Source organism: Amphiura filiformis, chromosome 1, assembly GCF_039555335.1.
Source record: "Amphiura filiformis chromosome 1, Afil_fr2py, whole genome shotgun sequence".
Lineage (NCBI taxonomy): Eukaryota > Metazoa > Echinodermata > Ophiuroidea > Amphilepidida > Amphiuridae > Amphiura > Amphiura filiformis.
Genome location: NC_092628.1, coordinates 65,927,397 through 65,955,248, shown reverse-complemented (window position 1 = coordinate 65,955,248; position 27,852 = coordinate 65,927,397). Strand labels below are relative to the sequence as shown.

At 35.3% G+C, this 27,852-nt stretch overlaps 1 protein-coding gene across 1 annotated transcript in view; it reads left to right on the top strand.

Moving 5' to 3' along the window:
- LOC140151270 (serine/threonine-protein kinase 32A-like) overlaps nt 1–27,852 on the top strand; it is a 248,083-nt gene that overhangs the window by 143,014 nt on the left and 77,217 nt on the right. The gene's annotated exons all lie outside the window — the stretch shown is intronic.

Sequence of the window (27,852 nt, the reverse complement as noted above, 5' to 3'; positions counted from 1 at the left end):
AGTGTTACACTCTGCCGACGATATATAATTGTATCAAAAGCTGAAAGAGTGTTGAAATTTGTGATGCGATCAAGCAAAATCAGTCGGAACTCGGCAATAATAAATTTTCAGTTTCCTATAGGATTGTAAAAAGTATTTATAAAGCTGGATTTTGCAGAAAATCCCATTGAAATTGAACAACCAGTTCCAAAGATATGAGCAAATAAAGAGTTTCCAAAACAATAGGAAACAAAAGGAAAAATTTCCTTTCTTAGGCTATATCTCAAAATCAATATTTCCGAGTTCCGACTGATTTGGCTTGATCGCATCACATTTTTCTATACTTTTAAAAGTACACAACTAGCCACCTCAATGTAGTACCACATAACAGAAACTGAAGCTACTCCACATGTACTCTGTATGTTTTGTCCACTGGATACAATCCCATATTACATAATAATATTATATTGCAATGTAATTTGTTACAATTTTAATCACAACAACTAATTTTCATTTATTTTTCTCTCTCTTTCATGTTGGTGTCCTTGTGCTGACCGATTCTGATTTCTAATAAAACTACAATTTCCAGGTAAGTTAATAGCAGATCCTTGACTTATTTGCTACATGGTCAATATACACAATTAGTCAGAGTACATCTGTAAGGTGTAGTAGCAGGTATGTGTAGGCTAGGTACAGTAGATAAGTTCCGCCATTTGTACGTCAGACGATTTACTCCTGATAAATGTCAGGAGTAGCAAGCTTGGTGTAATCTCTGCCAGGTGTAAGTTTCAATGTGAACAGTGCTATGCCTGGCATATGCTGCTATCTACTAAAGATAGCACAAAGTCTGGATTAATTGTTGTGCACGCTGCTATCTACTGAAGATAGCACAAAGTCTGGATTAATTGTTGTGCACGCTGCTATCTACTGAAGATAGCACAAAGTCTGGATTAATTGTTGTGCACGCTGCTATCTACTGAAGATAACACAAAGTCTGGATTAATTGTTGTGCATGCTGCTATCTACTGAAGATAGCACAAAGTCTGGATTAATTGTTGTGCATGCTGCTATCTACTGAAGATAGCACAAAGTCTGGATTAATTGTTGTTCACGCTGCTATCTACGAAAGATAGCACAAAGTCTGGATTTATTTATGTAGTGTAAGCTGCTATTTATGTAAGTTCAAAACCTCAAAGCATTGCTGGCTTTCCATATAAAAATTAAAAAACACAAACAATGTAAGGTAAAGTAAACACACACAAATGCCGCTAAGCTGTAAGTTGCTAGAAAAGCAAAAACATGTTATAATATTCCATTTCATTCTCCATAACTTCCTCATACATTATCAATCTGGCGTAAGTGGTGCAACAGTATATGTATATACAGTATGTAAATCTTGGCATTTAAACAGGCCAGTATCTCCCCGCTGCTTTTGTTTCTCCATATATTTCCTTGCATTCAGTGCACTGATAGATATTGCCACCTGTACCTAGGTAATTTACTTGTAAAATCTTGCGCTGATTTGTTGTTCAATTTTCTTATGACGTCAACAAAATTGTGACCCCATTGTTTTGTTGCAATATATTAAGAACCTGGTTTGTTGATTTTAAAATGTAACAAAAATAACCAACCTTGAATTAAATTTTCATATTGAAACTTTTGTGTCTGTGCTGTCAACACATAAGTAATGCTTGTTGTAAGATAACGAAATTATGGATGAATAAAGTGATAAGAAAACATACAGATTGCGGTACATTGGTAAGATAGCAACACAGGTAAATTGTACTTGGGCACAATTTGTTTTTCTTTGCATTTTGTTCTTGGTAAAATAAATTGGAATCTTGTTATCAAATTAGTTTGATACACTGTCTTGTGTTAGAGCTGAAGGGCACGGAGGACTAATCACGCAAGTGGCATGAGGTTTCACTGTAACAAAGTCAACTCATTGTAGATTGGCAGTATGACCTAGTATACCTCAAGAACCATTGGATTAATGTAAGGCATGTTTGTACTTATTTGAAAGCAGTTTGCATGAAGAATTTAAACATGGTTGTGTATAAACAGTATAAAATGGTGAACATAATAAGTGCATATCGTTTCAGCAATGTATGAAGGGTTCAGATGAGTGTACAGAGGGCTAATAATTGACCTTTTCTTAATTGCATTTTTAACCATTGGATAAAAATAGGATGATAATGAATTTACATGGGAAGTTTGTATACATATTGATTACTTCTCCAATTGTGTATTTATTCTAGGCCCACACCTTGTCACTGCAACTAAAATATATAGGTTTTGGTCAAAATAGATTTCAAGACATGAAATAATCAATGATTTCTGATGAATTGGTTTGAAATGAAGAGAACATAGTTTGTGGATTCAGTGAAGCAATGTTATTGAATAGATTTAGACAAGTGCATCATAGATTGAATATTAAATGGGTCAAGATGGGAATGACTTTGTATTGATGTGACTTCCTGTATATGGCAGGTGTGTCACATGAATTCTAGATGGCTAGGATGACTTGCGTTTGTCATTATTTATATAGGTTACATAGCATGGAGTACATAAGGCTGAAAGTATTTACAGTGGGATATCTGAGAATAATCACCTAATTCTCCATATTGATATTTTGGCGTAAGTCGTAAATGGATGATGAATAATCAAGACCATGTGAATTGTACGCACTAATATATAGTCCATCAGAAGTTTTAAGAGCAAGAGTTACAAAAGATCAAATTTGATCTTGCAGCTAGTGCTTAAGTTATGTCAGGGACAGGTTATTCCTTTTGCTCAAAATAATGGGTCAAACTCATATTCTCAGTTTATTTTACACCCACAAGGGGGGCCTTGATGTATATATTCAAAATTAGCCCATGTATATCTAGGGGGAAACAGGCTAGAAGTCATGAGTAATATACTTTACTCAACAATGTAAAATGTATTAAAGATCAAGCGCCTTCATACTTATCATCTAACTTTACATTTACACATTCTGTACATAATGTTGCAACCAGAGGCCAAATTTCAAATATGCTTTATCAACCAAAATGGAGCTCTAACTCTGGTAAACGTACTTTTAATGTTAGAGCTGTTAAAATATGGAATGATCTTCCATCTAACATTCGTAGTAACTATAATACAATGAGTCTCTCCATGCTTAAGAATGCTACATTGTGCACCTCAACCAAGATAATTTAATTCATAATGTACTCATAATTATTTCATATTCAAATATGTATATTTTTCCTCATGTACATGTACTACTATAAATATTATTTAAGTTGTATTTTAATTTGTAAATGTACGGCTCTTGCAGGGCCCCCAGGAAGATCAGTGTTTTCATTGATGGGATTACCCTGCTTAAAGAAAGTATAAATAAATAAATGTATGTGCACTTCCCAAATATACCTTTCTCTTGTTGTCAAGTAGGACAACTTTGGAATTCTTGCCTCCATGGAACTTTATAATGGTCATATCTGAAATCAGTTCCACTAACATCAGTGTTTTATTTTGCTTGATCACTTCACTTGTATCATCCATTAAAGAAAAATTGAAGAAAAAGATGTTATCAACTTGTTGCATTGAAATATTTTTGTGCTGAATATAGCACACTTCTGATGGCAATGCTCAAATCTGTACTTTTCACGTGTTCCCAGGACACAGTTGAGAGATGACAAGAGCTGGCATTCTTTTAAGGGTATTTGGATGATGCATACAACAATTTTGTCACATTTGAACTTTTAGTCTTATGCAAGACACATAAGCATACTGGAAGCCACCTAGTACAACATTTACCATATAACAATCCAAACACTGACCTGTAGATCACCAGACCAATATAATTTTAATATCGGCTTTGTATAATGTTCCAAATAATTTTTGTGTTAGATTTCACAATTCTATCCTCCAAAGCACCTTAAGTCAACCTAGTAGGAGGCTTTTTTATAATTCCTAGGAGGTATGTTGAGTTTCAACATGTGCAAATAGGGCTTTAGCTCATGCGAATCATGCATATCTATTTCACACCACTCTATAATGATACTAAGATCCGTGACTGGCTACTATAATGCCTCGCACCACTTGACATGCACTCTCTCGCAACACTTGGCTTGCAATGAGGCCATGCACCGATGAAGAAAAGGTTTAAATCACAAGCATTGATCGGGAATGAGAACGCAATTAGTTCCGTTATTCACAAGTTTCAATTTTCCTGTTTACCTGGTTATCTTATACCATATTACAACAGTCTGCACTTTTAAGATAAAAGGGAAAACCGGTCACACACACCTGACTCCAAAGGTACTTCCGCCCGGATTCATGGGACTCGAAAGGCTAGGCTAGAAGATCTAACACTACCTTGAAAAAGCTTTTTATTGATTATATTGCTTGCAATTGCTTGCAAATTCAGATGTTTCAGAATTTGTGAGAGAAAAGTGCTGCGCTTGAATTTACAATTTGGTGAAAATAAATGCTTGTAGGTACTGCTACTGTTATAGTATTGTAGTGGCATGAGTACTCTCCATTGCATAGATGTTTGGGTGAAATAAACAAAAATCAGATTTTGTTTGCTGCATTTTAAAGGTCCATATACATGTACAAGGTTTCTTTAAACTGCTACTCATTCCCGAACCAAAAGATATCTGTATAAACAACTTTATTATCTTGATGAACAAATTTTAATCTTTACCCAGAGCAGCCAGTGTACATAAACGTTGATTTGAAACAGCGACCTTCGTAAAAATAATAATTTTCATATCTCTATAGAGATATCAACAATCAGCAATTTGTATTTCTTATTGCAAAAGTCCTGAAAAGGTTGAAGTTGGTTATCTTTTGAGTCATTTTTGCCATATTTAACAACATCGAAGACCTCGCCACCCTTCCAACTATTAATGCCTATAAACCATAAATTCTGCTTTGACCATTTTTTGCATACACCTTGCTTCATAAGTACCCCTTGTCTAAACCAAATAGATTTCTTTGCTTAGGCTAAAGATTGATGTGCCATCAAAGCAACTCATTTGTGCAATGCAGTAATTGGAGAAACTAGACAAGTGAAGAAGGCCTATATGTAAATTGGCTTGTCAGGCTGGCAATTGCAGTTTTTGACAGTGGCATATTGTGTTGATGATATCTAATTCCTAATCCTTGGATGGGGAAATTTAAACATTAGCGGTAAAGAACACCCATTTTCTATGCCAGGTATTGAACAAAAATGTTAAGTTATGAGGGCTGAAAAGTGAAAATGCATCTTGAGTTAGTGGCACATCCCGCAAGACGTTTTTTCTACAGGATACATATCCCATGCCCAGGGAAGTAGTCAGTGGTTTGTTTGCCATCTGTTGCATATATTAGCACATGTATGTTTGTTCCAAAATGTTATGGACATTTTGGTGTTCTTGCACCTTTAAGATCAAAAATGTTTCGATAGCAAAATGTAGGCAGCATTGACGATACAAAAATTCAACAATTGAATGTTGAATCCATACAGGCATGTTGCCTATGGGGGTCAACAATAAATGAGCGCAATAATAGAGTTTGCGCGTAAGTGCTTATAAGTTGAGTGCTCTGTGTACGCTTGCCATGCAGGTCCAAACGCTGTACCAAAGACACAGTCATAGAAAATTCCAATCTATGTGTTATTAATCTATGGTTGAACCTGCATATAGTTGGATTTCTCCATTGATATATATTGTATGACAATGTGGTCAAAAGGAAATAACCTTTCCTCAAAACCTCAAGGTTTGGTTCCATAACCACTGATTCAATACTAGCAGTACGACAGCAACTTAGCTCACTTCCGGTAATTTTTACCGGCGTGACCTCTGCTGTTACGTAACGCAATGTTTAAAATCAGGTGGCAAATACGGTTTATCAGAAAACATCAAAAAAATGCAATACTCGAGTCGTTTTTCCCTTCATTTCCATATTGCGCTCATAGATAAGATATGAAACATGAGTATAAGGCAAAGAATAACGTGTAAAAGTTGAATTATGTGGAAAAAATGAATGCTTTTGGTGCGCCAAGTAGCCTAAAAATGGTTATATCTGCAGCTTTGAGGAAACGCCGGTCTAATGCTTTTCTGTTGTGATAAACATTAATTGACCACAGCTTGTATTAAAATTTCAGCGAAAATGAGCGGTGGAACAAGGTTGAAAAGTTGCGTTCTTTGAGTCCTCGTGTCGAAGTGCACGTTGCAAGTGTCACGATGCTTCACGAAATGGATCCCAGCCAGCGCTGTCTATTATACATGTTATATTGATTAATATAGCAATTAAAAACGTCTATTGTTATATATTTTATAAATGCAAAATACTCTATTGTGTAACAAAATATTGTAGTCGCAAAGAAGGTAGTATCATCTCATTTAACTGAAGTACAAGCAGTTTTGAAAAGATTGTTGTTGAGTGAGACCTTGAACACGTTAAACGAGAAATAAGATAGCAAAAGAATACCCTTTGCCCGAACAAGTTGCGATGGCTTAGTGGACAGAGCGAAGGTGTGCAGTGCGAAGGTTGAGAGTTCGATTCCCATGTTATCTTATCGATGATTTGGAATTTTCAGTTCGCTTTTTCTTTTCTTTTTTCCTCTCCTTTTGTCTTTAATAATATAGGCCTAATGAATGTCGGCTTGAAGGCCCACTTTTTTCATGATTTATTTCTTGTTCATGTTTAAGCCTAATCCTACATTCGAGTTCATATCTTTTAAAAAAATGCATTTAAGTTCAGTAGTTTTCAATATGATATAATCAAATAAAGCATGTCAAACTTAAGTAATTTTTAAAAGTTCAAGAATATATATAGGCCTAGGCCTATCAAATAAAGGAACGCAACACAGATTTTCACAATTTTTAATTGGACTAGACCCTCCCATATCGGCAACATATTTTATGAGCTTTTATGCATACATATCAAATCATGAGATGCACGAATTTCAAACCTAATATTTTGGCATATTTGTAATTGTTACACAATGTTCAACTTACACCTCGGATTACACCTAATATAATTGGAATCAGCCAAGTTCGTCGTCTAGACAAATCCCCCATAGAACACCACAGTTAAGCGGTCAAGATATTAAGTGTTTTTTTCATTTTTATCTCACTACTTCTGCTTCAAATGTAACGTGAAAACCTTCCTGACAGTTATTTACTAATATTATAAATATTGTTATAATTTTTGGAATAACAAAACTTCAAATTTGCCCGAAATCGTATATTATGGCTTTAATAAAAATATGAAAACTAGGATTTAAAAATATGAGTTAAAATCAAATCAAAAATCAAAGAGAGGTGCTTGCGGGGTTCGAACCAAGATCGAACTTCCAAATACATGTATTTACAAGCCATACCAGCCAGAGATATGATTAATTCGGTGACAATAATAGCAATGTTATTCCCACTCAGTGCCTCACTTTCGTACATTCTATTTCTGGAATGAATTAACACCGTCCCAAATAATGTAACACAAACCATTACGCTGACTTTTAAAATTGTTTGAGCGTTGGGAGTATTATTTTCAAGTTAAATAACCAACAATGGACAATTGACAATGAAAGTTTCTTTGCAGGAAAAACATCGGCCAGACAATATATGGCGTGACAGTAGTCACGCACAAAGATAAACATTTCAACATGTTCAATATACGATCACTTAATATACCCCAACCAAAATTCACGACATTTTCAGGCAAGATAACTTAAGTTATTCTATAACATGACACCCATTTTTGATTCCGGCGCTTTTTCTTGCTTGATGATATAAACATTTTTGTGTTCGTGACATGCAATTTTTCTCATTTTCCGAGCTACTTTGGACATGTTCAAGCTTCTTTTTTTCCATTTAATTCAACTTTTACACGTTATTTGTTGCTTTACACAAATGTTTGATGTCTTATCTGTGGTCAGGGTACATGAATGATGCAATATACTCTGACCCGTGTCTTCCATTTCTGGAGCTATTTTGATAAAAAGCGTTTGCCGGCTAAAATGTCAACATTGTGTTACGTAACCCGTGTTCACCAACCCGTATAAATTTTCTGTACAACAAAAGAGGTCATGAAGTTGCTGTCGTACTGCTAGAGTTGTTTGTACTCCCAAGAATCAATTTCATACAGATTTCATTTCAGCCATGCAGCTTGCATAGTCAGAGGTACAGGTGATAGGTATCTGTGGATACATGATAAATCTTTCATAAATTTGGTGGGGATAAAATCTGGCAAATGCTTAAAAAGTTTGTGAATGAAACCTTTCTCATGATAAATTCCACTTTCTCTGCATCAGTTTCCTCCCCCGCATAAAATTTTGTTTTTTAGAGTCAGGGAAGTGTAGATTTTTGACAATTTTGACAATTTTGTACGGATAGTTCAACTGCCTCAGCATTGTAAGGTTATTGTAATAGATTCATTATTTATCTAATATAACTCCTGGAAATAGTACTGCTATTTATTCATACAGCAGGAAGGACCCAATGATGAACCCTTTTATATGTGATTATATATTCGCATGTAAGGCTTAGTTCTCACAAGTAAAATGTCACACTGTATTAGGAATTGTGTCAGGCTCATTTTGTTCAGGTCAATTGCAAATCACTTGAGCTGCATGTTTCTTTATTATTTCCTCATTACAGGTTGGTATTTTGAGAGCTCTTCTAACTCAATTGGGATTCTTATGTAGCATCATTGCTTTACGGCATTGTAATTGTGCCCTACTTGCTGGTGTCATCTTAGAGTTAAGTTGAAACTGCATACTGACTTAAGGTGCCACACTGGTCTAGACTCTACAGACCTTTTCAAAATCGGAAAAGTCAGGAATACTGTTCATCAATAGGCATGTCCATATGGAGGGATTTTTGCTTAGGTAATTCAATTCTTAAGCAAAAACATGGGGGAATCTGCTGTGTGAACGTTCTTGAGGATTCCTATCCATAAGTTGACCCCAAATTCCCAAAATTTATTCCCAAGTAATTTATGGGATTTTCTGATTTTCCAGAGTGATGCTAGAGTGGTACCCAAGAGCAACTGCTTTGTAAACAATACAATTTGCGATTCTCAAGTGCTGAGCATTACCTATGACCTTTTATTTATTAATTATATACGGCTCATTTCAGCATACCATTACCACTAGAAGGGTCACAGTAAGCTTCCGGTTGCAGTTCCAGAGGTGACATCATCAGGCATGCAAAACTTGAAGATTCTATGCTGCAATTGTGTTGTGTGGACACACACTCGGGGATTGACTTTGGAATCACAATTCTCAAGCACTCCAATCCTTGAGAATTCTCTGACCATCTGAACATGACTAGTGTGTACTTTCATGGCTAGCAATGCATCCAAAAAGTGTAATGTTATACTGCACTGTGTGGTGAATATGAACAAGCAATGCATTCCCAATGCTTCTATTGCTGTTAAGGCGTGCTAGCTTCCATTACTCTTGCAGGATGTGCATTAACATGCTAAATAAGTGAAGTCTAATTTTTAAATCATTCTTATTTTATTACCATTAAGTATGAATCTGCAATTCTATATAAACATGATAAAGATAGTGCTGTTATGCTGTGGTTTAATATATGACTGAAGCAGCCATTCCCAACCAGTGGGACACAATAGGGTGGGGCATGTTGACATGGGGTCAGGAGTGGGGTTTCTTTCCAGAAATGGGGTTGTAATTAAAAAGGGATAGGAACTCCTACCATAGAGTCCACATTGCCTTGTTTTGTATTATTAGGCACTTTTTAACTGCACTTAAAAGAACCCATTTTTCTTGTTCATCATTTATAAATTTGTTCAAATTTCCACTTGGATGCATCTTGCTACAAGGCTGTGATATACATGTACCTATTTACAGGGTGAGTCAAAAAAAGTGCAATAGAGAAAAGAATCCATTTTTATTTAAGAACCGAGTTGAACCTTTTAGGTTTTAAACCATTTTACAATTAACAAATCCATTAGTGATCTTGTGTGAAAAAAATAAGGAATTAGCATTTACCGTTTTGTTTTTATGACACATTTTATAGCGATACCCAATTTTAATGTTTGTCCATGAGACATCTAAAATTTGAATGTCAGCCCACTCTGTGTAAGGTAGATTTGGAACCACTGTCATTTCTTAACCTCGTTGGCATTGAAATGAAATAGAGCACCCAAAGTGTTAATTACCCTTGGTCTTGTTTAAGGAGAAGAAACATTATTATTTGTTGTTATTTTCATTTTCCCTTTATTTTATAGATGTTTATTCTCTATCAAAACCATATAAATTTGTAGGTGGGTTTTTCAAATGTCGAAATGAAATGCACGCAAAATTGAAGTGGAGTGACTTTCAAAATATCCAGTAGGTTGGACATATTGGGATTAAAAAAACGGGAGTTGGAGTCGAGTGAGGTATAAAGGACTTAAAGTAATGTTAGAAAGTTTGTTTGAACAGAAAAAAAAGTAATAAAAATAACGCAAAAATCAACCTTATTTAAGTTAAAATCAGTTTCAGAGCTGGTGCATTTATTGTGCATTGTGTGCTCCCATTCAAAATACATGGTGCTTCGTGGACAAATAATGAAATTGGGTATCGGAGCAAAAAGACTCATAATAATTAAGCGGTAGAAGCCAGTCACTTCATTTTTTTCAGAGAAGGTGACTATTGAGTGTGGCATTTATAGAAACTTTCCATAATGGGAAAGTTCAACTTGGTTCGTACATAAATATCGATTACTTACTCTATTGCACTTTTTTTGACTCACCCTGTATATGTCTTTTTGCAAATATAAAGTGCAGGAGGAATGTGTGGGAGGAATGTTAAAATCAGGTAGATGTAGAATACATTTGGAGGACTTGGCCTACCCTGACAAATTATTCAACATTTGTGCTTGGATTGTAGTCATTATTCATTTAAGCTTCCTATATGGATAAAAAGAAACGTGTTGACTTGTAAGAGGACACACGGTCACTAACGTAATGTAATTATATGAATAAAAAGATAATAACCTTGTTATGACCACAACTTAGTAGAATCTTGAGAAGAAACCCATCTCATGGTGTCATACAGGTAGTTATATTGTAAGATTAGTTCCCTGCTCAAGTTACATACCCCTAGCATGTCTTGCTGTCGTATTACATTGCCGGCAAATGTAGTCTGACTTTGATCACATTACGCTTGGTGAGCCGTGGGCTTCTTCGACTTCAGAGGTGATATGGGGCAAGGTTTGTGAAAGATAACCTACAAAATAATATTATTGCTTTTAAATTTGACGCACCTTGCTACAGGTTTTCATATTTCAGCTGATTCTTAGAAAAATTGATAGCCGTTATCTTTATGTTTATCATATAATCCATTTGTTGGCACACGTATCACAAATATGACCTTGCCGATATAGAAAAATATCGTCCTTGCCTAGAAATTGAGCTAAACGCTACACACGTACCAGTAAACTTTACTCCTTTGAAATTTTGAAATTCTAATAACTTTTTATAAAAGTCTTACCTAAGACTGCATAGCCAATACTAGGCATGTTTGTAATCATCTAACAGTGGTATAAAACTGATCAATTGTCATGTGAAATTTTGAACATTTTATAAATAAAAAAGAAAGTGTTTTGACATGTTGACCACAGTGTACAGCCACCCACATAGAGGGTTAGTTTCACTCAGATTGCCATAGTTGATGTGTTTTTATAGGGCCTTGTATCGCATCTATGGCAAATATAGCACGATCAACGGAGGAGATGATGGTGTGTTTATTCTAATTTAATTTCTATTTAATTTAATACATTCATTATTCTAAACACAACTGAACATAGGGAATATAAAGCTCTGTTTCATGTTTGTGTAAAATGATATTCAAGGGTTTCACCACTAGATATTGACCGTTTGTAGCTGGTATAGATTTAACATTTCTGCTCTACCATCTTTATTTTACCATAAACGTGGAATATTTTCAGATTAGACATTGTAGGCTGCTGAAGAAGAAAAAAATCTTATCTTGTAGTAGAATGTGGGCATTTTATTTTGGGGGAGCAATTTAATACATTCATTTTCATTTTCTTCCAGAAAAATACAGAAAAAAATCTTTACGTAATAAAATAACATCATGAATATGAAATGCAAAAAAAAAAGCAGTAGAAAATCATTGTATAGCTTTTTTACACTTGACCTACTTTCCGCTTCTTGTACAATAATTTGTGGGATTTAAGGAATGGGATAGTAACGTTTACACCATATTTTTGTGGGACCTGATAGCACATCAGACACACCAAGTTGCATTCTGAATACGAGGAATGTCCTGATATCAAATAATTTTGAATTTGTGAAATTTGCGAATACAAATTTTATGGCAAGTTATATATGTAACAGTCCTCGAAGTAAACTTTATCATTCTAATGATATGTACTTAGGGATGAAATCAAAACTCGACCGGCAGTTGACCACCGGTTCTGTCCGGTTCTGCCTGGTTTCCATTGTTTACAACAATAGCAAGTGGTCAACCGCCGGTCGAGTTTTGATTTCTTCCCTCAAAATGTATGTAGCTGGGAGGAATTTGAAAATGTTTCATAAAATCAAAATTATTTGATATCAGAAGGATATTCCTCATATTCAGAATGCAATTTGATGTGTCTGATGTACTCTTATGTCCCACAAAAAATACTGTGCAAACATTGCTATCTGAAACCAAGATAATAAAAGAAAATATATGAAAAACTAGCATAACTGTAACGGGGATCTTTGTTTTTGGAACACCTACAAGAAGCAAGCAAGGTCTTTTTTTAGTTTTTTTTTTATTTGCATTATTTTTATTTTACTTTTTATTGGCACGTTTAAGCTGTATGGTATGAATAGATTTTTAAACTTGATATTTATGATCTAATTGGTGAAGTCTGATATCTGTGAAATTTGGGAGATCTTCAATAAGCACTAAGTAAGTTGAGGTGATTCATCTTTCACTCAAGCCACAAATGAAGTTTTCAGTTTCTACTTGTCTAGTGTTATTCCTATTTTGTATTCAGCACCAATATTCGGCTTAGGTTCAGCAACCTGTTCAAGATGTGCAATCAATCTTAATAACCCGATGAATGAGACAGTATCACTGCAATGAATATAAGCAGAAATGACTATTGTCTTAGATGCATAGCACACACTTATGCTGAATCTCCTTACAAATGATAAGACATAAATAACCTCAAAAGGCATCAAAATATAAAATGGTTTTATTCTATCGTGTGTATTGATTTCTTCAGAGATTTATCAGTGTGATACTAATCTATGGAAGGTCAAAATCGCATGGTAATGAAATATTCCTTGTATTGAGGAATATTTTCTTATATTGAGGTCCATTTCTGAGAAAATAAAAGATGATATTAAAGCTGGCTGATCTGATTGTTTGAGACATTATAGTGATATTTTAGATAGAGATATGCAAGATGTAATTCTAAGTTCAATTTTGTATAAACTTGATTGCAACATTTTGGGAAAGATATTGTGAATGTAATCCTGGGTGTTTTTAAACCTATATTGAGTGATATTTTGTACTAACATCTACTTGCATAGCATTTAGTGGTGTGCATGTAATGCCATGTATATAAATTTGTCGTTCTGATCGCACACATTGTCGCGCTTCGACGCCACCACTGTTTTCATAGCATCAGGAATGATTGATGCATTGAAAACAGTTGACCTTTGAAGACTCCGGTATAAGTCAGTTGCTGTTGAGAGGCAGGGGTACTGTGTCTACAACTTGAATCCATATCTAGTTGAGCTAAAAAAATAAAGATTAGTATTGAAGATTAGTATGTGCTGAGTATGCTTGCATTTTTTCGAAAGTCACTTAAGTATATTTGATGTGATTTAATCCTGTACAATTTGCATGCACCAATCAATTTGGATACATTGTTAGACAGTGTTCTCTGCAATGCATTAATCTAGATTTAGAACTGTGATATGGTTACCATGGTGATTAGAAAAAGCTTTTGGAATTCCATGTCAAGAATTAGTTTACAGCTGGAGAGGATAAAATCACATCAATCTTCTCAAATAAGGCATGCATATTCTACCAAAAGGGTGTAAGGTGTTATAGTTTGAGTACATGTAAAATACTACTTTCTGGTGTTGTGATTTTTTTTATGCCACCTTTAATTTTGCAGCCATATTTTGGTAAAAATGTATGTTGTGTGATATAATTAATTTGCTGATAGAATTAATTTGTAGTAGTTTTCTGCAGTCTTAATGTTCATGAAAGACTCATGGGAGAAAACCTTATCTGTACAGTCATCAGCAAATTCAGCATTAATAAACATGATTTTACGCATAATTACCGAGACTCGTAACATTGTGGGTTTATGTAAAATGACATATAAATAGCTGAGCACACTTCATAAGCTAAGTTTGGTTTAGTTATGGTGATACCTGCTTAGCACATATACATGTGTAATTGAGGACTTCATTGATGCATAGATTATTTAAAAACAAATGTTACTCCTAACCTGACAAGCAAATTTGTTATGATCTCTAAAGAGCTACAATCCCGCGCGAAAAGCTTGGGAAAGTTTGTTTATTTTACGCATTCCCTCTCCCCTTATTCAATGTTGAATGCTGAAAAATAGTAAAAGGTGGTTGCGCTCAATGTCTGCTCCAACATTGTTTCCAGGGGAGGGGAGGGGGAGTAAGCAAGTACATAACATGAGCTATGAAACCTATCATGTATTATTTTTCAGCCTTATGTTCAATTCACAGGAATTTGATCTATAAAACATCATATGTCCCAACGATTTTCGCACAAGATTGTAGGCTTTCCAAAGATGATAATACCAGAAACCGATGTAATCTGGTTGATTGAATAAGCATGACATCCTGCAAGATGTCAGTGACTTGGCTGTGGTATTAACCATGAAGTTGACATCAATTACGTTTTCAGGAGAAGTGAAGTATTTTAATTAAGGAATTGGCTGGTTCAATAACTATCTGTACATCTGTGACCTGCTTTATACAAGAGATAATAATATGAGTGATCAATCTACCATAATGGCATATAACAAGAGACAGCCGGGGAAACACAGGGCAAAGAATATGGTAGAGGATCTGGTCCTGCTCCATACTCACCTTTATATATCACTAGCTCATATGTACATGACATTTCCTCAGGTATTAAAACTACTTTCGTACACAGATAATAGATAAGTCTGTACCTTAAGGATTATGCCACACACTATTTGAAATTCTGTCTATTTCAGAATATAATTTATATAAAGAAATTAATTGCCTGAAAAATTGAGATTAAGCAGTGTCATAGTAGCATGTTTTGTGGTATTATTGTAGAATATCTGTAATAAATGAAATATATTTGAAAATAGATGGCAAATATATCCAAAAAAAAAGCAAAAGTATTATGGTCAAAAAGACCATAATTTGCAACCAGCTATGCTATCTTACCAGATATTCAACATTCAAAACATTCAACATTCAAGACAATTTGAGTATGTCCACCTAGTCGTTCAAAGACAAACTCATAGGTTCATGTAAAAATTGCAAAATATATGACCAACTACACAACCACCTAGTCAGGAAGGCAATGCCTCATTTCAAATATATAGTTTTAGTTTTGGTTTTGGTTTTGGTCACGTGTTTTCCTATTGTCCTGCCTAACCACTTGAATCATAAGATATCGAACTCATTGTTTCTACCTTTTGTTTAAAACCGAACATTTGTGACAGTCAGTTTCGGTTTTGGTTTCAGTTTCTTATAAGTGGTGTGGATCGTAAAATTATTTGATTTGAAGTTACCTACTCTAAGTATACAAAAGAAATGTTTAAATTTCGCAGTGCAATATTCACGAGCAGAGAAGTCGAACAAAGAAGTCTACATTTGAAAGCATTGATTTAGTTTGAAAGCATTGACTTGAGACTACGAATTAGCCTAAGCTGATTTCACTGTGAAAATATATAGACCATCAAAATATTTCCACAGACATTACAATAGGCACTTGACAGATTATGACTTCAGTGTTATAAACACTATTATACACAATTCTATTTATGTGCATGTCGCATGACGGAAGATCAATATCATAGAAAGCTGGTTTAAACTAACTTTTATTCAATTTATTTATTGGAGAATAGAGAGAGAGAGAGAGATAGAAGAGATCGCCAGGGAAAGAGGGTAGGGGTGTGTGTGTGTGGGGGGGGGGGGGTAAGGGTAAGGAGAAAGAAAAACAGAGGGAGAGAGCATTGGAAGTGGGAAGGGAAGGAGGGGAGGGGGGCTCAAGAGTGGTGTGGAATAATAGGGAAGAGTCGATGTCGAGTGTGGGGAGGGGGAGGAGGAGGATATATATAGGTGGCGGAGGGAACATAGGTAAGAGGTATGGGTTGTGCTTTCCGGGGATTAATCTAATTCATAATCAAATCATCTACATCATCATGCATCGTTTATATTTCAGACAAATAAACAAAACACCCCCCCACCCCTCAATATATGCACATGATTTCTACATGTAGGTCTAGGCCTCGTATATATCCATCTTTTATGTCTCAACGATGTCTATGCATAACTTATCGGAACTTGGGTGCAATTTTATGGTGTCATGGAAGTGTGCCACCTACGGCAGAGAGCAGAAAGTCGCCATGCGTTGATAGATATCGATAATTCATATGTTAGCACAATAGGCTATTATATACGTATGGTTATAGGCCATTATACTTTTGATTATATATACCCTCTTGTGTCCTCCCAGCACAAAAGTGTTATGATTGCATACCAGTTCATCTCCACATTTTAATCCCTTGATTTTTGGTTTCTGAACAATAGAGAAACCAAAACTATATATTTGAAATGAGGGAATGTATAAAATCATTTTGGTGATAAAATATTCAGTGTCAGTTGTATGCATAACAGCTTTCATGTAACATTATACATGAGAGATAACAGAAGTTCCCTGCACCTGTACAGCAGATTGAATTTATTAGATCAACAATGCCCCCATCTAATTCTGGATATATTTATATGCAAATATTGATGCCTGCCTAGTTTTGCCTGTACCTGGATGCACAACAGGGACATAATTTAATTATATCTTCACTCTATGATCAGTACTCTAGTTAGATTTCAACAACTGTGGAGTGGAAGTAACTTTTGAAAAAAATTATTGATTCAATACGTACAAAATTGCTTTAGATTACTTTCAGTGTCAAATATGGTAAGCATATTCTGTTGAGAGTGCATTAATCAATGCTACCAGTGCTTTTAGATACATAATACAAGTATGACAGTAGAGTAGACTTTCCTGTACCTGGGTGCTAAGGTAGGATATGCACTGTGTATAATGTGACAAGATTAGGAAGTATTGTTGAAAGTGGGTGTGTGTGTGTGTGGGGGCACTTACAAACATGCATGCATGTGTGTGGAGTTTTCGTACAAATGCACATAGGATGAACACTGGATTAGAATATGACTTATACCTTATGACAACTACCTTACTTGTTTCAACAAAATTGGCTTACAAATTCTATTCCCCACTAAAAGGTGCCTCTTAAAAAGATTTTATTTGTAAGTTCTCTTTAAAATCACACATTTCACATATTGAAATAGATTCAAATGCCTTATCTGAAAAATCAGTTTCTGCATATTCCAAGATCTATGCATAGATACTACCTGTTCAGTTTCACAATTTTGAAGTTCAAAGACCAACCTTGACATTAATATACACCTGAGAGAGCTTGTTCATCACTTCCATCAAAGCAAATCTGATATTAATATGTCGCATATTTGACCCATTCAGATACTTTGAAGGACATGACAGCTCATACTAGTCGACACACCAAGTGTACAGTAAACCAAAACTATATCATATTAATTAGATTGAGAGACCTGTATTAGTTATGACATATCAGCCCTGATATTGACTCTTGTTTCATATATACTTGCTATAACCTTCAGCATATTCTTCAACCTTTTCCTTTGCTACTTCCTCAAGTCATTATTATTGTAACTGAATTATGTATCACATCTTGTGAAATAATAAATCTTATTGTAAAAAGTATTGTTGACTTATTCATTTTTGGCGTATCTTTACATAAACTTCTTTGTATGGAATCATTGTCTTTCTCTTTAGCTGTATTGAATTTGTATAAGTTATGTAAAGTGTAAGTGTAAAGATTGCTTAAATTATCACTGTTATATTTGTACATATAGTATTTTTTGCTTTGTAGCACCATATGGTATCACAATGTTTTCAGACTGATAACTTTGGGTTAGCCTACAGTGGATGTGCAAATCAACATTACATTACTCTCAATACTCTATATCAATTTAATTTGCAAGCATTTTGATTTTGCACACTGGCAGCTGGATCATGCAATAATTTATTTATATTTTTGCTTTACAACATAATTCAATTGAATACCTGAGTGGAAGAAGGGCCCAACTCCATTTTTTTACGAAAATGAGTTAGACCCAGCATTTTATTGCCAGCAGACTGTTTTTCCTTGTGTGTGAAAGATGAGCCAAAATCCACTCTCGAAATAGTCTTCCACTTACACTTAATCATGGTTTTCATGGAAGACAGACCCAACTCCATGGAGTTGGGCCCTTCTTTCACAAATATTGGGTTTAAGAGGAATTTTGTTCATCCACGAATTCTGCTTTTCACTACAATAAACTTTCTTGCTAACATACTACATGCTTCTATTTGTGCAATTAATGGATAATTACCAAATTTCTGTAGCTATTTATAACACATCTGCTTACGGAATTGGCACTTGCAGTATATTAGTGGAAGAAGGGCCCAACTCCAGCTCAGTATTAAGACCTGTACCGTTACCATGGAAACATCATATATAATTTTGAATGTATGTAATATTGTATGTTTATGTATTAAAGATCCCCTGAAGATGAAAACATTCTGTCTATAAAACTTTTCCAAATATTCAGTTTTTTCTTAATATCTCGAAAACAGTTTTGATGGAGTTGGGCCCTTCTTCCACTCAGGTATTCAATTAGCAAATGCTAATTGCTGCTAAAAGGTGTGAAATATATCTGGAAAATATGCTACACATACATTATTTTATTCTTGTATTCGTTTTCTACACACACTCAGATCTTTTCCATTCTTATCATATTGTGAATTTGGTATGCGTAATTTAATGACAGTTTGACAGTAATGAAAGTTTTTGTAGATTTGATTATATTAAATTTGCATATATAGCAAGGATGTTGCCTTGTATTATGAGCTATCTTTAAGTTAAAACAACACTATATCAACTCTACAGGATGTATCAAATGATTGTTATCATCACACAAATCTTTTCAAGAAAATATTATAAATATGAGGTGGATTACAATTGAAAAAAAAAACCAATTCTGGTGGTATATTAGTATCAGTAATACTTGATCTGTCAATTTGGTTGATATAGGTCTTTGCATTTTGGAGATATTACCATTGAATAAAGAAAGTAATGCACATATTACTTGCAGCACACAATTTATTCACTGCGTGCAAGATATTTTACATGAGGCTTTCCACAGTGCCAAGCAAAACAACAGAAGGTATGCAATATGACGTCACTCGTGACAGAGTCATCCTCATTTAAATAAAATTCTGTCCTCCATAAGGTACCACGGGAAAATTCGCATGATAATACAATAAAACATGCGATAGGTATGAATGGTTGTGGAATTAATCTAGAGACCTGTCCCTCTGTCATCCTAAGTTATCTTAGAACTGTCCTCCAGCATGGCTGCAATTTCAATTGTTATACCGTTCCGGTTGGTGTATTCTATAACTTTTGATACATTCCAGTCATTATTTTTGTCACAATTTGTTCAAACAATATGCTAAAAATATAATACTTACCAGGGCTGTCAACATGTATTAAACAAGTACTTATCAATCCTTGGTCATTTGATTAAAAAGGAAACTGCTTTCACTCATTACTATCAAATCACATTGTTGTTATTACTAGTGGGTAAACACCACCAAGTCAGTTTTGTGAGCAAAACATGAAAAGAAGTTCTTCCGTAAAATGCGCTTTTAGGCTTCTTTACAAATTGCACTATTCCTATAACCTTAAATTTATATTCAGCCTGACTCTTGCAGCAATTTGGATAGGTGAACAAAATTGCCACTCAATTTCAACAACATACTTTACTTACTTTTTTCTTCCACTTGTACCATTACGGGGAGATTTTCAAGGGGTAGGTAGGAGGCCTCAGATATGGTGTTACCCAGTTGTGTTAGACTCCTATTAATACCATCTTTTTTCTCCTCGATCTCCTTGATGGTTTGATGGTTGCTATCTTGGTGTGATATGCTCTTGCTGCTGGCTGAATTGAATCCATTCTCATGATGTGTCCATGTCCATACAATTTTATCCTTTGGTCTTTTATAAACTACAAAATCCAATTCATTCCTGATCTTATCTCACCTGGTCCTTAATATTTGTTGCTTTCCTAAGACATTTTATATCGCAGGTGGTTCGTCCTTTCAGTCTTCCAGCAAAGCATGAAAGCAATGTATAGGGAAAAATAGTACTTCACCTTGTGTAGTCAAGTGCTATTCTTTACTTTAAATAAATAATGTGAACCATTTTGGAAAGATAGGTCATCTGTATAAAACAACCCTGGGATGAGTGTCCTGTCAATGAATTTTTAAAGCAATGCTTGGTTAGATGTCATATCAGTAATCGGAAGGAGGAAAATAAGCTCTGTGTCTCATGGGAGTGTCATTGATCATTTATTCTTGGTAGCATAATACTTAGGTTGCATGTTTTTGGTTTTTGGTTTCAACTGATCAGGAAGCTATACATGCTATCTAACAAATGTCCGATATTAAACATAGATCAGTGGGTTTGCAATATAATTTATTTTGGTTGCAGTGTTGCTACATGGCAACTTGTGGTGTAATCGTGTATCGGGTTGCAGTGTTGCTACATGGTAACTTATGGTGTAATCATGTATTGGGTTGCAGTGTTGCTACATGGTAACTTGTGGTGTATTCATGTATTGGGTTGCAGTGTTGCTACATGGCAACTTGTCGTGTAATCGTGTATTGGGTTGCAGTGTTGCTACATGGCAATTTGTGGTGTAATCGTGTATTGGGTTGCAGTGTTGCTACATGGTAACTTGTGGTGTCATCGTGTATTGGGTTGCAGTGTTGCTACATGGCAACTTGTGGTGTAATCATGTATTGGGTTGCAGTGTTGCTACATGGCAACTTGTGGTATAATCGTGTATTGGGTTGCAGTGTTGCTACATGGTAACTTGTGGTGTAATCGTGTATTGGGTTGCAGTGTTGCTACATGGTAACTTGTGGTGTAATCGTGTATTGGGTTGCAGTGTTGCTACATGGCAACTTGTTGTGTAATCATGTATTGGGTTGCAGTGTTGCTACATGGTAACTTATGGTGTAATCATGTATTGGGTTGCAGTGTTGCTACATGGTAACTTGTGGTGTATTCATGTATTGGGTTGCAGTGTTGCTACATGGCAACTTGTCGTGTAATCGTGTATTGGGTTGCAGTGTTGCTACATGGCAACTTGTGGTGTAATCGTGTATTGGGTTGCAGTGTTGCTACATGGTAACTTGTGGTGTAATCGTGTATTGGGTTGCAGTGTTGCTACATGGCAACTTGTGGTGTAATCATGTATTGGGTTGCAGTGTTGCTACATGGCAACTTGTGGTATAATCGTGTATTGGGTTGCAGTGTTGCTACATGGTAACTTGTGGTGTAATCGTGTATTGGGTTGCAGTGTTGCTACATGGCAATTTGTGGTGTAATCGTGTATTGGGTTGCAGTGTTGGTACATGGCAACTTGTGGTGTAATCATGTATTGGGTTGCAGTGTTGCTACATGGCAATTTGTGGTGTAATCGTGTATTGGGTTGCAGTGTTGGTACATGGCAATTTGTGGTGTAATCGTGTATTGGGTTGCAGTGTTGGTACATGGCAACTTGTGGTTTTATCATGTATTGGGTTGCAGTGTTGCTACATGGCAATTTGTGGTGTAATCGTGTATTGGGTTGCAGTGTTGGTACATGGCAACTTGTGGTGTAATCATGTATTGGGTTGCAGTGTTGCTAGATGGCAACTTGTGGTGTAATCATGTATTGGGTTGCAGTGTTGCTACATGGCAACTTGTGGTGTAATCGTGTATTGGGTTGCAGTGTTGCTACATGGCAACTTGTGGTGTAATCGTGTATTGGGTTGCAGTGTTGGTACATGGCAACTTGTGGTTTTATCATGTATTGGGTTGCAGTGTTGCTACATGGCAACTTGTGGTGTATTCATGTATTGGGTTGCAGTGTTGCTACATGGCAACTTGTGGTATATTCATGTATTGGGTTGCAGTGTTGCTACATGGCAACTTGTGGTGTAATCATGTATTGGGTTGCAGTGTTGCTACATGGCAACTTGTGGTATATTCATGTATTGGGTTGCAGTGTTGCTACATGCCAACTTGTGGTGTAATCGTGTATTGGGTTGCAGTGTTGCTACATGGCAACTTGTGGTGTAATCGTGTATTGGGTTGCAGTGTTGCTACATGCCAACTTGTGGTGTAATCGTGTATTGGGTTGCAGTGTTGCTACATGGCAACTTGTGGTGTATTCATGTATTGGGTTGCAGTGTTGCTACATGATAACACAGAGAAACAGCAATATGTGCATGACTGTCATCTCTACCTACTCTACTAATGTTGTGTCCTTTTACTGGATATAGACCTTACCGTTGCAATCCATCTTGATTCCTGCATTACTGCTGTGTTTATATAGACTGTGAGTGTGTTTATATTGAATGTGAATAGAAGATTGCCTTGCCTTGTACATTTACAGTAATGGTTTTCTCCCTACTTATGTTAGCCAGAAAATGTCTCCATTGTTATCCTTTCCTTAGCAGGATGAAATTTTAGGCAAATTGCTGCATCTATTACCAAGCAAGGAAAAGGTCTTTTTTCAATCAAGCATTAATAATCTACATGCCAGTCTATTCCAGATTTCCTTCAATTGGAACAGATTGAAGACAAGTGTAGTCCATTTATGTTCAATGATTTTAAGCTTCTTATTTCTAAAAGTTCAAACATATGTGCATCTCTTTACTGTTCAATGGATTACAATCATAAACAAAATATTATGAAAAAATCCACTAATATAAAGTAATATTCATTATCTTATAATTATATTTATAACCTTCTCATAAGCTACATTATGCCGAAGATTTAATCAAAATTTGATGTGGAGTTACTTGTACAAAAGATCACAAGTTACCAAAAAAGCATGCTATGAATGATTGTTACACCTCTACAATATATCCCAAACTGAAAATCAATATTGGCATGTATGGCTCATTATGTTTTGCATTTCATACATGAGCCTTCTCTTTCATGACTTCTCAAGTTTTAATATGTACAAGCATGTCTCATATGCATAAATTATTGGCATGCACCCTAATTCAAGAATTGTGAAATAGCACACAGTAGTCCATCCTCTGGTCCAAATGGCCATAGCATTAGATACAGCCTGTATGATGATTGAAGATGCCATACATAAACAGGCAAAATACTCCTGTTTTTCTTTTCTTGCATGCAGAAGATTGTATGATTGATGAGTTTATTCATTGGAAGTGAGGTGTGATAGGAGGAATCAGGTGACTGGTAGTCTGAGAAGAAATGTTGACATCACGCTAGCTCAATAAGTGCATATTAGTTATATCTAAAAGAAACACTGATGATGGAGACTTGTATAGTCCTATGTCTCAACTCACCATTCATTTATCATTATGTCATCTTTTAATTAAAAGTTGATGTGTGTTTAGCAGATGGTGTTTGGAAGTGGAGATTTTATGTTTTCACAGCGCATTCTTGGGATGTCCGGATGTTGTTGTTGCTAGGTTTGCAATCAGAAGTATCATTTATACTGCTGTAAAAATAATACATTTAGATAGGAGAGTGAGTGAGGTTTTAGTAGAATTACTTGCTGTTCAATGTTTACATGCAAATGTTATGGTTATATATCATTCATTCCCAGGAAGGAATAAAGGCTGCCTTGGAAGATCAGTGGGTAAGAGCTTTGATACAGTGACAGAAGAGTTCAGGATCATCCTTTTTTATGTTCAAGTGAAGTTTTACCTTGGATAGCATTGTGCAGATTTTATCTAGAACAATTTTAGGTTGACTCGCAATTGTTGACCGTGTCATAGCCTGGTGGCTGCATAAATGGGACAAGGTATAATTCTTGAAGCAGACTCTCTTAGACCACAACACATTTTTCATCACTGGTTGTCAACATAATGGGAGAAAGTAAAGTTCTCTGACAGGACCCTTTGTTAACCTATTGTAACACAATTTTCTTCCCATCAGTGGTATAGCATAACTGAGAGAAGGTTCTCTTCTGAAGCCCTGGTATGAAGCACATCTAGACTCCTGTGAAACCATGACAACACAATTTTCTAAAAGTAGTAGCAGGTATAAGAATGGCTATTCTGCATACCAATCCAAACCTTTCCTCCTAGGTACCATTATCTAAAAAAGCATCTTATTGCTTAATATTTAATCTGGCAAAGTGGGGAATTCAAGAAACATATAATCACAATTTTAGGTACATTTTAGAATGTTTAATTGTATGTAATATTCTCCAACCACCATCATTTAAAGTTCAATATTGTGCTGCAGTTGGTACTATCCTCAACATTATCCAGGATGGTGAGTGGGAAAAACACAGACAAGTGAAGGTTGTTATTGAAAGAAATTGACTGTAAAAGCCAAGTGTTTGTAAGTTTTGGTCATTGCACCCTCTTTGAGAGTCAGACTGTATCAAGTAATTGGATATCTCAGTTGAGCAGCTTACTAAAGATACAGGTCTGAACTTGACCATAATCACTCCTGAGAATGCCAAGTATTTATTCATGTAGTGTAAAAATCCATGGTGCACTTGTGTGTGAGACCTGGTGCAATCTAACGAAATTTGAGTAATTGCCATTGTTAGTTTGTTTTCTGTCATCTTAAATGTTAAATGGTCAAAGCTATACTGCAAATAGCTTGTAAAGGTAGTCTTATAGGGGTCAATTCTGCCATGTTTGTTCCAGGGATTCTTACTGAAGCATGTTGAGAAGTAGGGTACATTTTTGCAGGAACATCTTATATTTCCCACAGGAGGTTTAGCAACAAAGTCTGAGCCAAAATGATTCAAGGTTAGAGAGCATGGAAGACCATAGTCAATTGAAACACTCTTTATAGTTTCTAAGAACAGTATGATCAGGGATATGAGACAAATCATATCCCTGGTATGATACGGCCAGTTTGTGCAAGAACTGTATTAAAAAATTTAATTAGTGAGGTCTGTTTTTCGCCAGCCACTCTGATCGCATAGACATTTGAAAGCTACAAGACCATGCAAAGGACATGTCCTTTTTGTTCTCATTCTGCATCCTTGTTTGCTGTATTGTGAGGATGAAATTAATTAAATTGACTACTTCCGAGTAGATGGTAACCTTGTGAATGATTGTATCTCAGACAATGGACCACTCTGCCATGTCAGATGTCCTTACAAGATAACACCTGATTATGGCATGCTGTGGGACTATGTGCTTTTACGCTATTGTGCTTGATTTGGCAATGTGAAGAGTGAAAGGCAATTAGCAACCATACTATGGTATAGTATGGTTGTATTGTGCCAAGTGATATTACTTTATCTCCTGTAAATACCACAAAAAGCAAATTTTGACATGGTAAGCTGGTACAGTGAACTGCAGAATAATGAGAATACTTGACTAACAAATTGTTATGTTGGAAACCCACATAGATCCCTAATAGTAAATAAGTAAATCACAACTTTTTTGAGAAAAGAGGGAGGATGAGGCTATGGATCATGAAATGCCTTTTTAATATTCACGTTGATATTCCTGATGATAAACATCCCCGGTAAACATCATATCGGGTTTCCCCTCATTAAATATTCATAAGTTCATTCATACACGGTTGGACACATTCTCACTTGCCATGCATCTGCTTCCAAGTACAACTGAAGATTGTTGTATCTATTATCTACATTATTGTTATTTTGGAGTTATATAATGTTGTTAAAAGTGTTTTTCTTTTCTTTTATTTCCATATTGGCATCTTTCTTCTGACCAATCATGTTCTTCATTTGAATCTTCACAGGTAAGTTTGGTAATGTTGCATGGTTCTCAACAATTGTGGTAAAGGCATTGTCGGTAGTTTACTACATCAGAAAAATTGTAAAATCATATTTTTGTGAGGAACATAGTTGTGCTAAATTATATGCTCTGTGGCTGATAAGGCTGAAAGTGGCCTAATAATGGTCAAAATTGACATTTCAGTCAATTTTGAAAGATACTGTCCACACAGACATTTGCATATGCACAAAATTAATGTATCTAAACATCTTTTTCGGCATTGCTGTTTTCTTCCGTATTTGTCAATTTTTCATATGAAAATAATTTCTTCAATATTTCCTACAATTTTCACATATTTTTCTGCTTGCATGGTGATTACTGAGAGTGCCTTTAAGTGCTTTACCTCACATGTTGAATTTGTTACCTGGGGTTGATTTGACAAAACTTCATGATGCATTGTATCCAGCAATAAAAAGTTCATTTCTCAACAGAAGACTATGATTAAAGCAGTGGATGTTATTGTCACGACCCAAGCAGTTAACTGAGGTGCTATTTTCCTCTAGGATGTATCTTGTAGTCTGGACAAAACATGTTGCTGTGTACTAAATTGTTTTAAAAAGGCTAATAAGCTTAAATTGTTGTGCTTGGATGTAAGGACCATCGATATATCGATAATAATCAATAAATCAACTATGCAATGATATCAATATCAGCGATATCACTTTCTGAAGAAAACCGATATATCCAAGTTGCCGATAATGAAAAAAAAGTATTGAAAAAATTGGAAAAAAGGACTGAAATTGAGCTCCATAAGTTGCTGGAAGTTGGCTGGCGCATTTGTTAGTCCAAATGGCATAGCGCTCCATAAGTCACTGGAAGGTGGATGGCGCATTTGTGAGTCCAAATGGCATGACTATGCATCCTGTTACATAGGTATGGGTTATGTCAGAAATTTATGGATGAATGTAAAAAATATGAGAACAATTTTAATTTTTATCAATATTTAGTGGCCAATAATGATATCAATTTTGTTAAATCATGACATCGGCAGTCCTTAGTTTGATGTGAAACACATTTTACATGTCAATACAATATTTTTCCAATTAAGATGTATTTCACCTTTGCTTTATGGTAAACTTTATTGAAACTGAACAAATTTGCTTACTTTAGAATCCTTGATGAAGATGGCACTTTTCCTGGTTTGTTCAGTTTATTATAGACTGCTATAATAATGCATAATAGAAGTCCAATAGATTTAATTGAACTAAAACATTTGTGAATGTAAACAATCTGGATGATTAACAGCATTTACAAATGCATAATGCAGACATCATAAATGACTTGTCAAATGGAATTAATGTGTTGTTGTTTCTTTATTCCCGTTGTTTTGACCTTGGTTATTTTATTTGCTCAAAATCAAATATTTGTAACAATAATGTCACTTCATTTTCACATGATGTGCTTTAATATAATCAAAACCTTTTCCAATAAAAATATGTGATGGCTATGTCTCATGGTCAAGGTTGCATTTGTACATTAAAATTTCAATAATTTATCATGTTTTTCACAGTATGTATGTACTTTTTATTATTTGATAGAATGGTCTCATGTTTCCATGACAAATAAAGGGTAGCTGTCAATAATGATACATAGAATGCTGTGGGATTGAATTAGTATTCTATCTAGGCCTGGGTATGCGTTGGACAGACAATTGATACAATTAAGAGGTGATGGTATTGGCGTCCTGCTTTATTGACTACATTTATGTGAGACAC